This window comes from Oncorhynchus nerka, unplaced genomic scaffold (assembly GCF_034236695.1).
Source record: "Oncorhynchus nerka isolate Pitt River unplaced genomic scaffold, Oner_Uvic_2.0 unplaced_scaffold_676, whole genome shotgun sequence".
NCBI lineage: Eukaryota > Metazoa > Chordata > Actinopteri > Salmoniformes > Salmonidae > Oncorhynchus > Oncorhynchus nerka.
In genome coordinates, this window is record NW_027040478.1 from 17,780 (window position 1) to 36,249 (window position 18,470).

General features: G+C 54.0%; 1 pseudogene; it reads left to right on the forward strand.

The window, feature by feature from the left end:
• LOC135571233 (protein FAM83G-like) overlaps nt 1–17,891 on the forward strand; it is a 20,845-nt pseudogene extending 2,954 nt beyond the window's left edge.
• The last annotated feature ends 579 nt before the right edge of the window (nt 17,892–18,470 follow it).

The window sequence follows — 18,470 nt, forward strand, 5'->3', positions numbered from 1 at the left end:
TAATACTTTGTAATTATCTTATTCAGTGGAACTGGGTGTTAACTGTAGGGTTAGGGGTTAGGGGTTAGGGTTAGGGTTAGGGGTTAGGGTTAGGGTTAGGGGTTAGGGTTAGGGGTAGTATGTAATACTTTGTAATTATCTTATTCAGTGGAACTGGGTGTTAACTGTAGGGTTAGAGGGTTAGGGGTTAGGGTTAGGGGTTAGGGGTTAGGGGTGGGGTTAGGGGGTTAGGGTTAGGGGTTAGGGTTAGGGGGTTAGGGTTAGGGGTTAGGGGTTAGGGTTAGTGTTAGGGTTGGGGTTAGGGTTAGGGGTTAGGGTTGGGGTTAGGGGTGTTAACTGTGTTCTGCAACAGGTTATAATAACATGTGTGTGTGTGTGTATATTAATGTGTGTGTGTGTGTGTGTGTGTGTGTGTGTGTGTGTGTGTGTATATTAATGTGTGTGTGTGTGTGTGTGTGTGTGTGTATATTAATGTGTGTGTGTGTGTGTGTGTGTGTGTGTATATTAATGTGTGTGTGTGTGTGTGTGTGTGTGTGTATATTAATGTGTGTGTGTGTGTGTGTGTGTATATTAATGTGTGTGTGTGTGTGTGTGTGTATATTAATGTGTGTGTGTGTGTATATTAATGTGTGTGTGTGTGTGTGTGTATATTAATGTGTGTGTGTGTGTGTTCTCTGTCCTCTAGAACCTGCGTGTGCGATGTAGTGAAGGAGTAGAGTTCTACACTCGCTCGGCTCAGAAGGTCCGAGGTTCTCTCAGTCAGAGATACATGCTGGTAGACGGAGACAGAGCTGTGACTGGATCTTACAGGTACCCTGACCTCTGACCCTCTCAGTCAGAGATACATGCTGGTAGACAGAGACAGAGCTGTGACTGGATCATACAGGTACCCTGACCTCTGACCCTCTCAGTCAGAGATACATGCTGGTAGACAGAGACAGAGCTGGATCATACAGGTACCCTGACCTTTGACCCTCTCAGTCAGAGATACATGCTGGTAGACAGAGACAGAGCTGTGACTGGATCATACAGGTACCCTGACCTCTGACCCTCTCAGTCAGAGATACATGCTGGTAGACAGAGACAGAGCTGGATCATACAGGTACCCTGACCTTTGACCCTCTCAGTCAGAGATACATGCTGGTAGACAGAGACAGAGCTGTGACTGGATCATACAGGTACCCTGACCTCTGACCCTTTCAGTCAGAGATACATGCTGGTAGACAGAGACAGAGCTGTGACTGGATCATACAGGTACCCTGACCTCTGACCCTCTCAGTCAGAGATACATGCTGGTAGACAGAGACAGAGCTGTGGCTGGATCATACAGGTACCCTGACCTCTGACCCTCTCAGTCAGAGATACATGCTGGTAGACAGAGACAGAGCTGGATCATACAGGTACCCTGACCTCTGACCCTCTCAGTCAGAGATACATGCTGGTAGACAGAGACAGAGCTGGATCATACAGGTACCCTGACCTCTGACCCTCTCAGTCAGAGATACATGCTGGTAGACAGAGACAGAGCTGTCACTGGTTCATACAGGTACCCTGACCCCTGACCCTGTATGTTCTCTCTCCTCAGCTTCACGTGGTCGGCGTCTCGTCTGGACCGGAACCTGATCACGGTTCTGAGCGGTCAGGCAGTTGAGACGTTCGACAAACAGTTCCGTGACCTCTACATGACCTCTAGGGGTGTGTCCCTCGCCAGGTTCCGCTGGAGGAGGAGCCTATCCTGACCTCACCCCCCCATCGCCACCCCCGCCCGGTCTCCGCAGCCGTTGCTAGGAAACTAATCAACCCTAAATACGCCCTAGTTACGTCACAGGCTAAAAGCTAACAATGCTAGCCCAGCTAGCTCTGCTAACGACTCTAGCAACAAGAACTCCACTACCCAAAATCCACTGGGACGGGTTCTAAAGCCTGCCAGAGAGCCAGTGGAGGCCCGCCCCTCCACCCAGGACTAGCCAATCTGGAGAAGGCGTACCTGATCCCATACCTGCCCACCTGGCCGGGCCAGACCCCCCGCGACGTGATTGGCTTCATCAACGTGAGACGCGTCCCCCAACAGGTTTTGTTACTCTCTACTGTTCCCCTTTCCCCTCCCCCTAACCCTCTCTCCTCCCCCAACCCTCTCCTCCCCCTAACCCTCTCTCTAACCCTCTCTCCTCCCCCAACCCTCTCTCCTAACCCTCTCTCCTCCCCCCTAACCCTCTCCTCACCCTAACCCTTTCTCCTCACCCTAACCCTCTCTCCTCCCCCTAACCCTCTCTCCTCCCCTAACCCTCTCTCCTCACCTAACCCTCTCTCTCACCCTAACCCTTTCTCCTCACCCTAACCCTCTCTCCTCACCCTAACCCTTTCTCCTCACCCTAACCCTTTCTCCTCACCCTAACCCTCTCTCCTCCCCCCTAACCCTCTCTCCCTCACCCTAACCCTCTCTCCTCACCCTAACCCTTTCTCCTTACCCTAACCCTCTCTCCTCACCCTAACCCTTTCTCCTCTCCTAACCCTCTCTCCTCACCCTAACCCTTTCTCCTCACCCTAACCCTCTCTCCTAACCCTCTCTCCTCACCTAACCCTCACCTAACCCTCTCTCCTCACCCTAACCCTTTCTCCTCACCCTAACCCTTTCTCCTCACCCTAACCCTCTCTCCTCACCCTAACCCTCTCCTCACCCTAACCCTCTCTCCTCACCTTAACCTCTCTCCTCACCTAACCCTCACCCTAACCCTCTCTCCTCACCCTAACCCTCTCTCCTCCCCCTAACCTCTCTCCTAACCCTCTCTCCTCTCCCCTAACCCTCTCTCCTAACCCTTTCTCCTCACCCTAACCCTCTCTCCTCACCCTAACCCCTCTCTCCTCACCCTAACCCCTTTCTCCTCACCCTAACCCTTTCTCCTCACCCTAACCCTCTCTCCTCACCTAACCCTCACCCTAACCCTCTCTCCTCACCCTAACCCTTTCTCCTCACCCTAACCCTCTATCCTCTCCTAACCCTCTATCCTCTCCTAACCCTTTCTCCTCACCCTAACCCTCTCTCCTCACCCTAACCCTCTCTCCTCACCCTAACCCTTTCTCCTCACCCTAACCCTCTATCCTCTCCTAACCCTTTCTCCTCTCCTAACCCTTTCTCCTCACCCTAACCCTTTCTCCTCTCCTAACCCTTTCTCCTCACCCTAACCCTCTCTCCTCACCCTAACCCTTTCTCCTAACCCTTTCCCCTCACCGTAACCCTTTCTCCTCTCCTAACCCTTTCTCCTCTCCTAACCCTTTCCCCTCACCCTAACCCTTTCTCCTCTCCTAACCCTTTCTCCTCCTAACCCTTTCTCCTCTCTCCTAACCCTTTCTCCTCTCCTACCCCTTTCTCCTCACCCTCTCTCCTCTCCTCACCCTCTCTCCTCACCCTAACCCTTTCTCCTCACCCTCTCTCCTCTCTAACCCTCTCTCCTCACCCTAACCTTTTCTCCTCACCCTAACCCTCTCTCCTCTCCTAACCCTTTCTCCTCACCCTAACCCTCTCTCCTCACCTAACCCTCTCTCCTCACCTAACCCTCTCTCCTCACCCCTAACCCTCTCTCCTCCCCCTAACCCTCTCTCCTAACCCTCTCTCCTCACCCTAACCCTCTCTCCTCACCCTAACCCTCTCTCCTCACCCTAACCCTTTCTCCTCACCCTCTCTCCTCTCCTAACCCTCTCTCTCTCCTAACCCTCTCTCCTCTCCTAACCCTCTCTCCTCACCCTAACCCTTTCTCCTCACCTAACCCTCTCTCCTCTCTAACCCTTTCTCCTCCACCTAACCCTTTCTCCTCAACCTAACCCTTTCTCCTCACCTAACCCTTTCTCCTCACCCTAACCCTTTCTCCTCACCCTAACCCTCTCCTCACCCCTAACCCTTTCTCCTCACCCTAACCCTCTCTCCTCACCTAACCCCTCTCCTCACCCTAACCCTCTCTCTTCACCCTAACCCTTTCTCCTCCCCTAACCCTTTCTCCTCACCCTAACCCTCTCTCCTAACCCTCTCTCCTCACCCTAACCCTCTCTCCTAACCCTCTCTCCTCACCCTAACCCTCTCTCCTCACCCTAACCCTCTCTCCTCACCCTAACCCTCTCTCCTCACCCTAACCCTCTCTCCTCACCCTAACCCTCTCTCCTCACCCTAACCCTCTCTCCTCACCCTAACCCTTTCTCTCTCCCTAACCCCTTTCTCCTCTCCTAACCCTTTCTCCTCTCCTAACCCTCTCTCCTCCCTAACCCTTTCTCCTCCCCTAACCCTTTCTCCTCCCCTAACCCTTTCTCCTCTCCTAAACCCTTTCTCCTCTCCTAACCCTCTCTCCTCACCCTAACCCTTTCTCCTCACCCTAACCCTCTCTCCTCACCCTAACCCTCTCTCCTCACCCTAACCCGCTCTCCTCACCCTAACCCTTTCTCCTCCCCTAACCCTTTCTCCTCTCCTAAACCCTTTCTCCTCTCCTAACCCTCTCTCCTCACCCTAACCCTCTCTCCTCACCCTAACGCTAACCCTCTCTCCTCACCCTAACCCTCTCTCCTCACCCTAACCCTTTCTCCTCACCCTAACCCTCTCTCCTCACCCTAACCCTCTCTCACCCTAACCCTCTTTCCTCCACCTAACCCTTTCTCTCCTCACCTAACCCTCTCTCCTCACCCTAACCCTCTCTCTCCTCACCCTAACCTCTCTCCTCACCTAACCCTTTTCTCCTCTCTAACCCTCTCTCCTCTCCTAACCCTCTCTCCTCACCTAACCCTCTCTCCTCCTAACCCTCTCTCTCTCACCTAACCCTCTCTCCTCACCCTAACCCTCTCCTCACCCTAACCCTCTCCTAACCCTCTCTCCTCCCCCTAACCTCTCTCCTAACCCTCTCTCCTCTCCCCTAACCCTCTCTCCTAACCCTCTCTCCTCACCCTAACCCTTTCTCCTCACCCTAACCCTCTCTCCTCACCTAACCCTCTCTCCTCACCCTAACCCTTTCTCCTCACCCTAACCCTTTCTCCTCACCCTAACCCTTTTTCCTCACCCTAACCATCTCTCCTCACCTAACCCTCACCCTAACCCTCTCTCCTCACCTAACCCTCACCCTAACCCTCTCTCCTCACCCTAACCCTTTCTCCTCACCCTAACCCTTTCTCCTCACCCTAACCCTTTCTCCTCACCCTAACCCTTTCTCCTCACCCTAACCCTTTCTCCTCACCCTTTCCCCTCACCGTAACCCTTTCTCCTCTCCTAACCCTTTCTCCTCACCCTAACCCTTTCTCCTCACCCCTAACCCTTTCTCCTCTCCTAACCCTTTCTCCTCTCCTAACCCTTTCTCCTCTCCTAACCCTTTCTCCTCTCCTCACCCTCTCTCCTCACCCTCTCTCCTCTCCTCACCCTCTCTCCTCACCCTAACCCTTTCTCCTCACCCTCTCTCCTCTCCTAACCCTCTCTCTCCTCACCCTAACCCTTTCTCCTCACCCTAACCCTTTCTCCTCACCCTAACCCTTTCTCCTCACTAACCCTTTCTCCTCACCCTCTCTCCTCTCCTAACCCTTTCTCCTCACCCTAACCCTTTCTCCTCTCCTAACCCTCTCTCCTAACCCTCTCTCCTCACCCTCTCTCCTCACCCTCTCTCCTCACCCTCTCTCCTCACCCTCTCTCCTCACCCTCTCTCCTCACCCTCTCTCCTCACCCTCTCTCCTCACCCTCTCTCCTCACCCTAACCCTCTCTCCTCACCCCAACCCTTTCTCCTAACCCTTTCTCCTCTCCTAACCCTTTCTCCTCTCCTAACCCTCTCTCCTCCCCTAACCCTTTCTCCTCTCCTAAACCCTCTCTCCTCACCCTAACCCTCTCTCCTCACCCTAACCCTCTCTCCTCACCCTAACCCTCTCTCCTCACCCTAACCCTTTCTCCTCCCTAACCCTTTCTCCTCCCCTAACCCTTTCTCCTCCCTAACCCTCTCTCCTCCCCTAACCCTTTCTCCTCCCCTAACCCTCTCTCCTCCCCCTAACCCTCTCTCCTCCCCTAACCCTCTCTCCTCCCCCTAACCCTCTCTCCTCCCCTAACCCTTTCTCCTCCTCCTAACCCTTTCTCCTCTCCTAACCCTTTCTCCTCTCCTAACCCTTTCTCCTCTCCTAACCCTTTCTCCTCTCCTAACCCTTTCTCCTCTCCTAACCCCAACCCTTTCTCCTCTCCTAAACCCTCTCTCCTCTCCTAACCCTCTCTCCTCACCCTAACCCTCTCTCCTCACCCTAACCCTCTCTCCTCACCCTCTCTCCTCACCCTCACCCTCTCTCCTCACCCTAACCCTCTCTCCTCACCCTCTCTCCTCACCCTTTCTCTAACACATGTAACATGTGTAGGACCTGACTGATAATGTTTCTGACTGTTAACAGGTCCACCTCCAGAGAAGTCAACAGTTTGAGACCAGCCAGGCCATCAGGTTCAGCTCTCCCTTCAGCCTGCCTGAGAAACCCCTACCTGAGACTGCTACTCTACGGAATACACAGCACGACAAACACACGCCTGATACACAGAACCCTGATACACAGAACCCTGATACGCCTGATACACAGAACCCTGATACGCCTGATACACAGAACCCTGATACGCCTGATACACAGAACCCTGATATGCCTGATACACAGAACCCTGATACGCCTGATACACAGAACCCTGATACGCCTGATACACAGAACCCTGATACCCCTGATACACAGAACCCTGATACCCCTGATACACAGAACCCTGATACACAGAACCCTGATACACAGAACCCTGATACCCCTGATACACAGAACCCTGATACACCTGACATAAACCCCTCCGCCCCTCCAGTCCCTAAACCTCGCACCCTGCAGCTCCTCATTAGCCCTGCCCATTCTCACCAGTCTGGCCAACCACAGGTCAGCCTGGTCCCCAGGACTGAAAGCCAATCAGGGACACCGCCTGCCTCCATCAGCCAATCGGAAACACTGATGGATACCAAGTCCTGCCATGGGCAGAGAGACGAGGAGGAGGAGGAGTGGCTAGAGGAGGAGGAGTGGCTGGAAGAGGGGCTAGAGGGGAGGCGGGGCAGCAGTAGTCATGACGATAATGGCAGCACCACGGCGCTATGTGACCAGTCAGCCAATAACACGTCGTCTGACGACTTATACTATGAGTGCAACGAATCAGACCCCACAGAATCCTCGCCGGTGGCCAATGGGTTAACAGCAGAGTTGGGCCGGGTTGGAGAGGGCCATCGTCATGGAAATGGAGTCAATGTGTTGGCGAGGTTCTCCCAGAGCATGCTGGACCTTCGGCCTCACAGCCAATCAGACAACAGGGGAGTTCTAATGAGCCAATCACAGGACCGAAGGGGCCAACAGACACGCCCTCAGCCACACAGACACATCGGACAGGTGAGACTATTTACGGAAATTATTTAATCAATTTTAGAATTAGACTGTACAGCTTTGTATGTAACATGGCATGTTGGCTCCATCCTGGTGGCCCAGTGTAGGCTGTGATTGGCCCTTCGCCGTCTGGGTTTGGCTGCTGTAGGCTGTGATTGGCCCTTCGCCGTCTGGGTTTGGCTGCTGTAGGCTGTGATTGGCCCTTCGCCGTCTGGGTTTGGCTGCTGTAGGCTGTGATTGGCCCCGCGCCGTCTGGGTTTGGCTGCTGTAGGCTGTGATTGGCCCCGCGCCGTCCGGGTTTGGCTGCTGTAGGCCGTGATTGGCCCAGCTCCATCCTGGTGGCCCAGTGTAGGCTGTGATTGGCCCCGCGCCGTCTGGGTTTGGCTGCTGTAGGCTGTGATTGGCCCCGCGCCGTCTGGGTTTGGCTGCTGTAGGCTATGATTGGCCCCGCGCCGTCTGGGTTTGGCTGCTGTAGGCTGTGATTGGCCCCGCGCCGTCCGGGTTTGGCTGCTGTAGGCCGTGATTGGCCCAGCGCCGTCCGGGTTTGGCTGCTGTAGGCCGTGATTGGCCCAGCTCCATCCTGGTGGCCCAGTGTAGGCTGTGATTGGCCCCGCGCCGTCTGGGTTTGGCTGCTGTAGGCTGTGATTGGCCCCGCGCCGTCTGGGTTTGGCTGCTGTAGGCTATGATTGGCCCCGCGCCGTCTGGGTTTGGCTGCTGTAGGCTGTGATTGGCCCCGCGCCGTCTGGGTTTGGCTGCTGTAGGCTGTGATTGGCCCCGCGCCGTCTGGGTTTGGCTGCTGTAGGCTGTGATTGGCCCCGCGCCGTCTGGGTTTGGCTGCTGTAGGCTGTGATTGGCCCCGCGCCGTCTGGGTTTGGCTGCTGTAGGCTGTGATTGGCCCCGCGCCGTCTGGGTTTGGCTGCTGTAGGCTGTGATTGGCCCAGCGCCGTCCGGGTTTGGCTGCTGTAGGCTATGATTGGCCCCGCGCCGTCTGGGTTTGGCTGCTGTAGGCTGTGATTGGCCCCGCGCCGTCTGGGTTTGGCTGCTGTAGGCTGTGATTGGCCCCGCGCCGTCTGGGTTTGGCTGCTGTAGGCTGTGATTGGCCCAGCGCCGTCCGGGTTTGGCTGCTGTAGGCTATGATTGGCCCCGCGCCGTCTGGGTTTGGCTGCTGTAGGCTGTGATTGGCCCCGCGCCGTCCGGGTTTGGCTGCTGTAGGCCGTGATTGGCCCAGCGCCGTCCGGGTTTGGCTGCTGTAGGCTATGATTGGCCCCGCGCCGTCCGGGTTTGGCTGCTGTAGGCCGTGATTGGCCCAGCGCCGTCCGGGTTTGGCTGCTGTAGGCCGTGATTGGCCCAGCTCCATCCTGGTGGCCCAGTGTAGGCTGTGATTGGCCCCGCGCCGTCTGGGTTTGGCTGCTGTAGGCTGTGATTGGCCCCGCGCCGTCTGGGTTTGGCTGCTAAATAAAGGCTGTGATTGGCCAGAGGCGCCGTCTGGGTTTGGCTGCTAAAGGCTACACATTGGCCAGAGGAGTCTGGGTTTGGCTGCTGTAGAGCTGTGATTGGCCCTGAGGAGTCTGGGTTTGGCTGCTGTAGGCTGTGATTGGCCAGCGGAGCCTGGGTTTGGCTGCTGTAGGCTGTGATTGGACCGTCTGGCCCCGTCTGGGTTTGGCTGCTGTAGGCTGTGATTGGCCCCGCGCCGTCTGGGTTTGGCTGCTGTAGGCTGTGATTGGCCTAGCGCCGTCCGGGTTTGGCTGCTGTAGGCTATGATTGGCCCCGCGCCGTCTGGGTTTGGCTGCTGTAGGCTGTGATTGGCCCCGCGCCGTCCGGGTTTGGCTGCTGTAGGCCGTGATTGGCCCAGCGCCGTCCGGGTTTGGCTGCTGTAGGCTGTGATTGGCCCAGCGCCGTCCGGGTTTGGCTGCTGTAGGCCGTGATTGGCCCAGCGCCGTCCGGGTTTGGCTGCTGTAGGCTGTGATTGGCCCCGCGCCGTCCGGGTTTGGCTGCTGTAGGCTATGATTGGCCCCGCGCCGTCTGGGTTTGGCTGCTGTAGGCTGTGATTGGCCCCGCGCCGTCCGGGTTTGGCTGCTGTAGGCCGTGATTGGCCCAGCGCCGTCCGGGTTTGGCTGCTGTAGGCCGTGATTGGCCCAGCTCCATCCTGGTGGCCCAGTGTAGGCTGTGATTGGCCCCGCGCCGTCTGGGTTTGGCTGCTGTAGGCTGTGATTGGCCCCGTGCCGTCTGGGTTTGGCTGCTGTAGGCTGTGATTGGCCCCGCGCCGTCTGGGTTTGGCTGCTGTAGGCTGTGATTGGCCCCGCGCCGTCTGGGTTTGGCTGCTGTAGGCTGTGATTGGCCCCGCGCCGTCTGGGTTTGGCTGCTGTAGGCTGTGATTGGCCCAGCGCCGTCCGGGTTTGGCTGCTGTAGGCTATGATTGGCCCCGCGCCGTCTGGGTTTGGCTGCTGTAGGCTGTGATTGGCCCCGCGCCGTCTGGGTTTGGCTGCTGTAGGCTGTGATTGGCCCCGCGCCGTCTGGGTTTGGCTGCTGTAGGCTGTGATTGGCCCCGCGCCGTCTGGGTTTGGCTGCTGTAGGCTGTGATTGGCCCAGAGCCGTCTGGGTTTGGCTGCTGTAGGCTGTGATTGGCCCAGCGCCGTCTGGGTTTGGCTGCTGTAGGCTGTGATTGGCCCACGCCGTCTGGGTTTGGCTGCTGTAGGCTGTGATTGGCCCCAGCGCCGTCTGGGTTTGGCTGCTGTAGGCTGTGATTGGCCCAGCGCCGTCCGGGTTTGGCTGCTGTAAAGGCTATGATTGGCCCCGCGCCGTCTGGGTTTGGCTGCTGTAGGCTGTGATTGGCCCTGAGACAGCGCCGTCTGGGTTTGGCTGCTGTAGGCTGTGATTGGCCCAGCGCCGTCCGGGTTTGGCTGCTGTAGGCTATGATTGGCCCCGCGCCGCCTGGGTTTGGCTGCTGTAGGCTGTGATTGGGAGCCGTCCGGGTTTGGCTGCTGTAGGCGTGATTGGCCCAGCGCCGTCCGGGTTTGCTGCTGTAGGCTATGATTGGACAGCGCCGTCCGGGTTTGGCTGCTGTAGGCCGTGATTGGCCCAGCGCCGTCCGGGTTTGCTGCTGTAGGCTGTGATTGGCCCAGCTCCATCCTGGTGGCCCAGTGTAGGCTGTGATTGGCCTAGCCGCCGTCTGGGTTTGGCTGCTGTAGGCTGTGATTGGCCCTGCGCCCCGTCTGGGTTTGGCTGCTGTAGGCTGTGATTGGCCCCGCGCCGTCTGGGTTTGGCTGCTGTAGGCTGTGATTGGCCCAGCGCCGTCCGGGTTTGGCTGCTGTAGGCTATGATTGGCCCCGCGCCGTCTGGCTGCTGTAGGCTGTGATTGGCCCCGCGCCGTCCGGGTTTGGCTGCTGTAGGCCGTGATTGGCCCAGCGCCGTCCGGGTTTGGCTGCTGTAGGCTATGATTGGCCCCGCGCCGTCCGGGTTTGGCTGCTGTAGGCCGTGATTGGCCCAGCGCCGTCCGGGTTTGGCTGCTGTAGGCCGTGATTGGCCCTTCGCCGCAGGTGTAGGCCGTGATTGGCCCTTTGTTGGCTCCATCCTGGTGGCCCAGTGGACTAATTCTAGGAATAGAGATCATAGGTTCAAATCTCACTGACTCCGTGTCACAATAAAAATAAAGCAGTGTTCACTTTGCCTAGTTAAATAAAGAGATAATGTCCAGTGTTCACTGTTTTGCCTAGTTAAATAAAGAGATACTGAGACAGAGGAGCACTGTTTTGCCTAGTTAAATAAAGAGATACTGAGACAGAGGAGCATAGTTTGAGACAGAGGAGCACTGTTTTGCCTAGTTAAATAAAGAGATACTGAGACACTGTTTTGAGTTAAATAAGAGATACTGAGACTGAGGGCACTGTTTTGCCTAGTTAAATAAAGAGATACTGAGACAGAGGAGCACTGTTTTGCCTAGTTAAATAAAGAGATATTGAGACAGAGGAGCACTGTTTTGCCTAGTTAAATAAAGAGATACTGAGACAGAGGAGCACTGTTTTGCCTAGTTAAATAAAGAGATACACATACTGAGACAGAGGAGCACTGTTTTGCCTAGTTAAATAAACTGTTTTGCCTAGTTAAAGATACTGAGACAGAGGAGCACTGTTTTGCCTAGTTAAATAAAGAGATATACATACTGAGACAGAGGAGCACTGTTTTGCCTAGTTAAATAAAGAGATACTGAGACTGAGGAGCACTGTTTTGCCTAGTTAAATAAAGAGATATACATACTGAGACTGAGGAGCACTGTTTTGCCTAGTTAAATAAAGAGATACTGAGACAGAGGAGCACTGTTTTGCCTAGTTAAATAAAGAGATACTGAGACAGAGGAGCACTGTTTTGCCTAGTTAAATAAAGAGATATACATACCGAGACAGAGGAGCACTGTTTTGCCTAGTTAAATAAAGAGACTGAGAGAGGAGCACTGTTTTGCCTAGTTAAATAAAGAGATACACATACTGAGACTGAGGAGCACTGTTTTGCCTAGTTAAATAAAGAGATACACATACTGAGACTGAGGAGCACTGTTTTGCCTAGTTAAATAAAGAGATATACATACTGAGACAGAGGAGCACTGTTTTGCCTAGTTAAATAAAGAGATACACATACTGAGACTGAGGAGCACTGTTTTGCCTAGTTAAATAAAGAGATACACATACTGAGACTGAGGAGCACTGTTTTGCCTAGTTAAATAAAGAGATACTGAGACAGAGGAGCACTGTTTTGCCTAGTTAAATAAAGAGATATACATACTGAGACAGAGGAGCACTGTTTTGCCTAGTTAAATAAAGAGATACTGAGACAGAGGAGCACTGTTTTGCCTAGTTAAATATACTGAGACAGAGGAGCACTGTTTTGCCTAGTTAAATAAAGAGATACACATATACTAGTTAAATAAAGAGAGACTGAGACAGAGGAGCACTGTTTTGCCTAGTTAAATAAAGAGATGAGACTGAGAGCATGAGGAGCACTGTTTTGCCTAGTTAAATAAAGAGATACTGAGACAGAGGAGCACTGTTTTGCCTAGTTAAATAAAGAGATACACATGAGACAGAGGAGCACTGAGACTGAGACAGGAGCACTGTTTTGCCTAGTTAAATAAAGAGATACACATACTGAGACAGAGGAGCACTGTTTTGCCTAGTTAAATAAAGAGATACACATACTGAGACTGAGGAGCACTGTTTTGCCTAGTTAAATAAAGAGATACACATACTGAGACTGAGGAGCACTGTTTTGCCTAGTTAAATAAAGAGATACACATACTGAGACTGAGGAGCACTGTTTTGCCTAGTTAAATAAAGAGTTACTGAGAAATGAACATGTTTTTGTTAAATTCCAATTTCCAATTAGTTCTGTGAACATGTTAGTTTGTTACTCACAAGCCATACGTTTCCTGACCAGTAAAACTAAATGTTTTTGAATCATTCTAAGAAGGAAGTGAACATTTAACCTGTTCTGGGAACTAAAATGTTTAGGTTGCAGGGAGGTTCTGAGAACGTTTAGGTTGCAGGGAGGTTCTGAGAATGTTTAGGATGCAGGGAGGTTCTGAGAATGTTTAGGATGCAGGGAGGTTCTGAGAATGTTTAGGATGCAGGGAGGTTCTGAGAATGTTTAGGATGCAGGGAGGTTCTGAGAACGTTTAGGATGCAGGGAGGTTCTGAGAACGTTTAGGTTGCAGGGAGGTTCTGAGAATGTTTAGGTTGCAGGGAGGTTCTGAGAATGTTTAGGATGCAGGGAGGTTCTGAGAATGTTTAGGATGCAGGGAGGTTCTGAGAATGTTTAGGATGCAGGGAGGTTCTGAGAACGTTTAGGATGCAGGGAGGTTCTGAGAACGTTTAGGTTGCAGGGAGGTTCTGAGAATGTTTAGGATGCAGGGAGGTTCTGAGAATGTTTAGGATGCAGGGAGGTTCTGAGAATGTTTAGGTTGCAGGGAGGTTCTGAGAATGTTTAGGTTGCAGGGAGGTTCTGAGAATGTTTAGGTTGCAGGGAGGTTCTGAGAATGTTTAGGTTGCAGGGAGGTTCTGAGAATGTTTAGGTTGCAGGGAGGTCTGGGTACAGAGCTCAGAGGGCTGGGTGTTACCTGGGTACAGGGGGCTGGGTGTTACCTGGGTACAGAGGGCTGGGTGTTACCTGGGTACAGGGGGCTGGGTGTTACCTGGGTACAGAGGGCTGGGTGTTACCTGGGTACAGACCGGGGGCTGGGTGTTACCTGGGTACAGGGGCTGGGTGTTACCTGGGTACAGGGGCTGGGTGTTACCTGGGTACAGGGGGCTGGGTGTTACCTGGGTACAGGGGCTGGGTGTTACCTGGGTACAGGGGCTGGGTGTTACCTGGGTACAGGGGCTGGGTGTTACCTGGGTACAGAGGGCTGGGTGTTACCTGGGTACAGGGGGGCTGGGTGTTACCTGGGGTACCTGGGGGGGCTGGGTGTTACCTGGGTACCGGGGGGGGCTGGGTGTTACCTGGGTACAGGGGCTGGGTGTTACCTGGGTACAGGGGGCTGGGTGTTACCTGGGTACAGGGGCTGGGTGTTACCTGGGTACAGGGGGCTGAGTGTTACCTGGGTACAGGGGCTGGGTGTTACCTGGGTACAGGGGGCTGGGTGTTACCTGGGTACAGGGGGCTGGGTGTTACCTGGGTACAGGGGCTGGGTGTTACCTGGGTACAGGGGGCTGGGTGTTACCTGGGTACCGGGGCTGGGTGTTACCTGGGTACCGGGGCTGGGTGTTACCTGGGTACCGGGGGCTGGGTGTTACCTGGGTACCGGGGGCTGGGTGTTACCTACCGGGGGCTGGGTGTTACCGGGGCTGGGTGTTACCTGGGTACAGGGGCTGGGTGTTACCTGGGTACAGGGGGCTGGGTGTTACCTGGGTACAGGGGGCTGGGTGTTACCTGGGTACCGGGGGCTGGGTGTTACCTGGGTACCGGGGCTGGGTGTTACCTGGGTACCGGGGCTGGGTGTTACCTGGGTACAGGGGCTGGGTGTTACCTGGGTACAGGGGCTGGGTGTTACCTGGGTACAGGGGGCTGGGTGTTACCTGGGTACAGGGGGCTGGGTGTTACCTGGGTACAGGGGGCTGGGTGTTACCTGGGTACAGGGGCTGGGTGTTACCTGGGTACAGGGGGCTGGGTGTTACCTGGGTACAGGGGCTGGGTGTTACCTGGGTACAGGGGCTGGGTGTTACCTGGGTACAGGGGGCTGGGTGTTACCTGGGTACAGGGGCTGGGTGTTACCTGGGGGCTGGGTGTTACCTGGGTACAGGGGGCTGGGTGTTACCTGGGTACAGGGGGCTGAGTGTTACCTGGGTACAGGGGGCTGGGTGTTACCTGGGTACCGGGGGCTGGGTGTTACCTGGGTACAGGGGGCTGGGTGTTACCTGGGTACCGGGGGCTGGGTGTTACCTGGGTACCGGGGGCTGGGTGTTACCTGGGTACAGAGCTCTGCTGATCATGCCTGGAAGTATGATGAATATGAAGGGTAACATCTTGAGGTAGGACGCCAGGATAGAAGCTCCTTTGGCATGAGACAGGTTCTTAGCTGACAGGGACCTCTGCACGATGACCTAAACACACACACACACACACACACACACAGACACACAGACACACACACACACATTAGTATGTAGATCTAACTGTAGTCAGGCAGTATGGGTCAGGGCAGTGTGTTAGTATGTAGATCTAACTGTAGTCAGGCAGTATGGGTCAGGGCAGTGTGTTAGTATGTAGATCTAACTGTAGTCAGGCAGTATGGGTCAGGGCAGTGTGTTAGTATGTAGATCTAACTGTAGTCAGGCAGTATGGGTCAGGGCAGTGTGTTAGTATGTAGATCTAACTGTAGTCAGGCAGTATGGGTCAGGGCAGTGTGTTAGTATGTAGATCTAACTGTAGTCAGGCAGTATGGGTCAGGGTCAGGGCAGTGTGTTAGTATGTAGATCTAACTGTAGTCAGGCAGTATGGGTCAGGGTAGTGTGTTAGTATGTAGATCTAACTGTAGTCAGGCAGTATGGGTCAGGGCAGTGTGTTAGTATGTAGATCTAACTGTAGTCAGGCAGTATGGGTCAGGGCAGTGTGTTAGTATGTAGATCTAACTGTAGTCAGGCAGTATGGGTCAGGGCAGTGTGTTAGTATGTAGATCTAACTGTAGTCAGGCAGTATGGGTCAGGGCAGTGTGTTAGTATGTAGATCTAACTGTAGTCAAACACTAATGCTCCCTCTCTCTCTCTGACTCAGTCTAATGCTCCCTCTCTCTCTGACTCAGTCTAACGCTCCCTCTCTCTCTGACTCAGTCTAATGCTCCCTCCTCTCTCTGACTCAGTCTAACGCTCCCTCTCTCTCTGACTCAGTCTAATGCTCCCTCTCTCTCTCTGACTCAGTCTAACGCTCCCTCTCTCTCTGACTCAGTCTAACGCTCCCCTCTCTCTCTCTGACTCAGTCTAACGCTCCCTCTCTCTCTCTGACTCAGTCTAACGCTCCCTCTCTCTCTCTGACTCAGTCTAACGCTCCCTCTCTCTCTCTGACTCAGTCTAATGCTCCCTCTCTCTCTCTGACTCAGTCTAACGCTCCCTCTCTCTCTGACAGTCTCCCTCTCTCTCTCTGACTCAGTCTAACGACTCCAGTCTAACGCTCCCTCTCTCTCTCTGACTCAGTCTAACGCTCCCTCTCTCTCTCTGACTCAGTCTAATGCTCCCTCTCTCTCTGACTCAGTCTAACGCTCCCTCTCTCTCTCTGACTCAGTCTAATGCTCCCTCTCTCTCTGACTCAGTCTAACGCTCCCCCTCTCTCTCTGTCTAACGCTCCCTCTCTCTCTCTGACTCAGTCTAACGCTCCCTCTCTCTCTCTCTGTCTAACGCTCCCTCTCTCTCTCTGACTCTGTCTAACGCTCCCTCTCTCTCTGACTCAGTCTAATGCTCCCTCTCTCTCTGACTCAGTCTAACGCTCCCTCTCTCTCTCTGACTCAGTCTAACGCTCCCTCTCTCTCTCTGACTCAGTCTAACGCTCCTAACGCTCTCTCTCTCTGACTCTCAGCTCCTCTCTCTCTCTCAGTCTAACGCTCCCTCCTCTCTCTCTGACTCAGTCTAACGCTCCCTCTCTCTCTCCCTCTCTCTCTCTGACTCAGTCTAACGCTCTGACCTAACGCTCCCTCTCTCTGACTCAGTCTAACGCTCTCTCTCTCTGACTCTCTAACGTCTAACGCTCCTCTCTCTCTCTGACTCAGTCTAACCCTCTCTCTCCCTCTCTCTCTGTCTAACGCTCCCCTCTCTCTGACTCAGTCTAACGCTCCCTCTCTCTCTGACTCAGTCTAACGCTCCCCTCTCTCTCTGACTCAGTCTAACGCTCCCCCTCTCTCTCTGACTCAGTCTAACGCTCCCTCTCTCTGACTCAGTCTAACGCTCCCTCTCTCTCTCTGACTCAGTCTAACGCTCCCTCTCTCTCTCTCTGACTCAGTCTAACGCTCCCTCTCTCTCTGACTCAGTCTAACGCTCCCTCTCTCTCTCTGACTCAGTCTAACGCTCCCTCTCTCTCTGACTCAGTCTAACGCTCCCTCTCTCTCTCTGACTCAGTCTAACGCTCCCTCTCTCTCTCTGACTCAGTCTAACGCTCTGACTCTCTAACGCTCTCTCTCTCTGACTCAGTCTAACGCTCCTCTCTCTCTCTGACTCAGTCTAACGCTCAGTCTCTCTCTCTCTGACTCAGTCTAACGCTCCTCTCTCTCTCAGTCCTAACGCTCCCTCTCTCTCTCTGACTCAGTCTAACGCTCCCTCTCTCTCCTGACTCAGTCTAACGCTCCCTCTCTCTCTCTCTCTCTAACGTCCTCCTCTCTCTCCCAGTCCTCTCTCTGACTCAGTCTAACGCTCCCTCTCTCTCTCTGACTCAGTCTAACGCTCCCTCTCTCTCTGACTCAGTCTAATGCTCTCTCTCTGACTCAGTCTAACGCTCCCTCTCTCTCTCTGACTCAGTCTAACGCTCCCTCTCTCTCTGACTCTCTAGTTGTTTCAGAGCTCCAGGTCGCCAGGTCGTGATGGGCGCCAGAGGGGCAGGGCTAAAGTCGTCATTGCCAAACCAGGAAGTGTCCACCGCTCGCCACTAGCATCGTTCCCTGCGATTGGAGGACATCGCTACTTGCAGGGCCAATCACTGCAGCCCTCCGATACTCGCTCCAGCCGGTCGCCACGACGACACAGCCCTGCCTACAAAGGGGTGGGACTTTCCCCTGGCCACGCCTCCCCACGCCGAGCATCCAATCCGGCAGGAGCTATGGGCGTGTCCTTCTCCAAACTGACCAATCAACTACTGAGGGGGCGGTATATAGCCTCACAGACGAAAGCGTCGCTTGACAACAAGGAGGTCGGCTAGGATTGACTAATGTATGGACCAATGGGACGGCTAGGATTGACTAATGTATGGACCAATGGGAGGGCTAGCAGGAAGTTAGACAGACAATGTAACTGAATGTTGTTGTTTTTTATGTTTGTCTGACAGACAATGTAACTGAATAGATCATTGTTTGATTTTTTATGTTTGTCTGATTGGTTTCATGTGTCTGACTTGACCAGATCATGTGTCTGATTGGTTGCTCTGACCAGATCATGTGTCTGATTGGTTGCTCTGACCAGATCACTAGATCATCTGTGTCTGATTGGCTCTGTTGATCATGTGTCTGATTGGTCTGTTCAGATCATGTGTCTGATTGGTTGCTCTGTCCAGATCATGTGTCTGATTGGTTGCTCTGACCAGATCATGTGTCTGATTGGTTGCTCTGACCAGATCATGTGTCTGATTGGTTGCTCTGACCAGATCATGTGTCTGATTGGTTGCTCTGACCAGATCATGTGTCTGATTGGATTGCTCTGTTCAGATCATGTGTCTGATTGGTTGCTCTGTTCAGATCATGTGTCTGATTGGTTGCTCTGTTCAGATCATGTGTCTGATTGGTTGCTCTGTTCAGATCATGTGTCTGATTGGTTGCTCTGTTCAGATCATGTGTCTGATTGGTTGCTCTGACTAGATCATGTGTCTGATTGGTTGCTCTGTGTCTGATTGGTTGCTC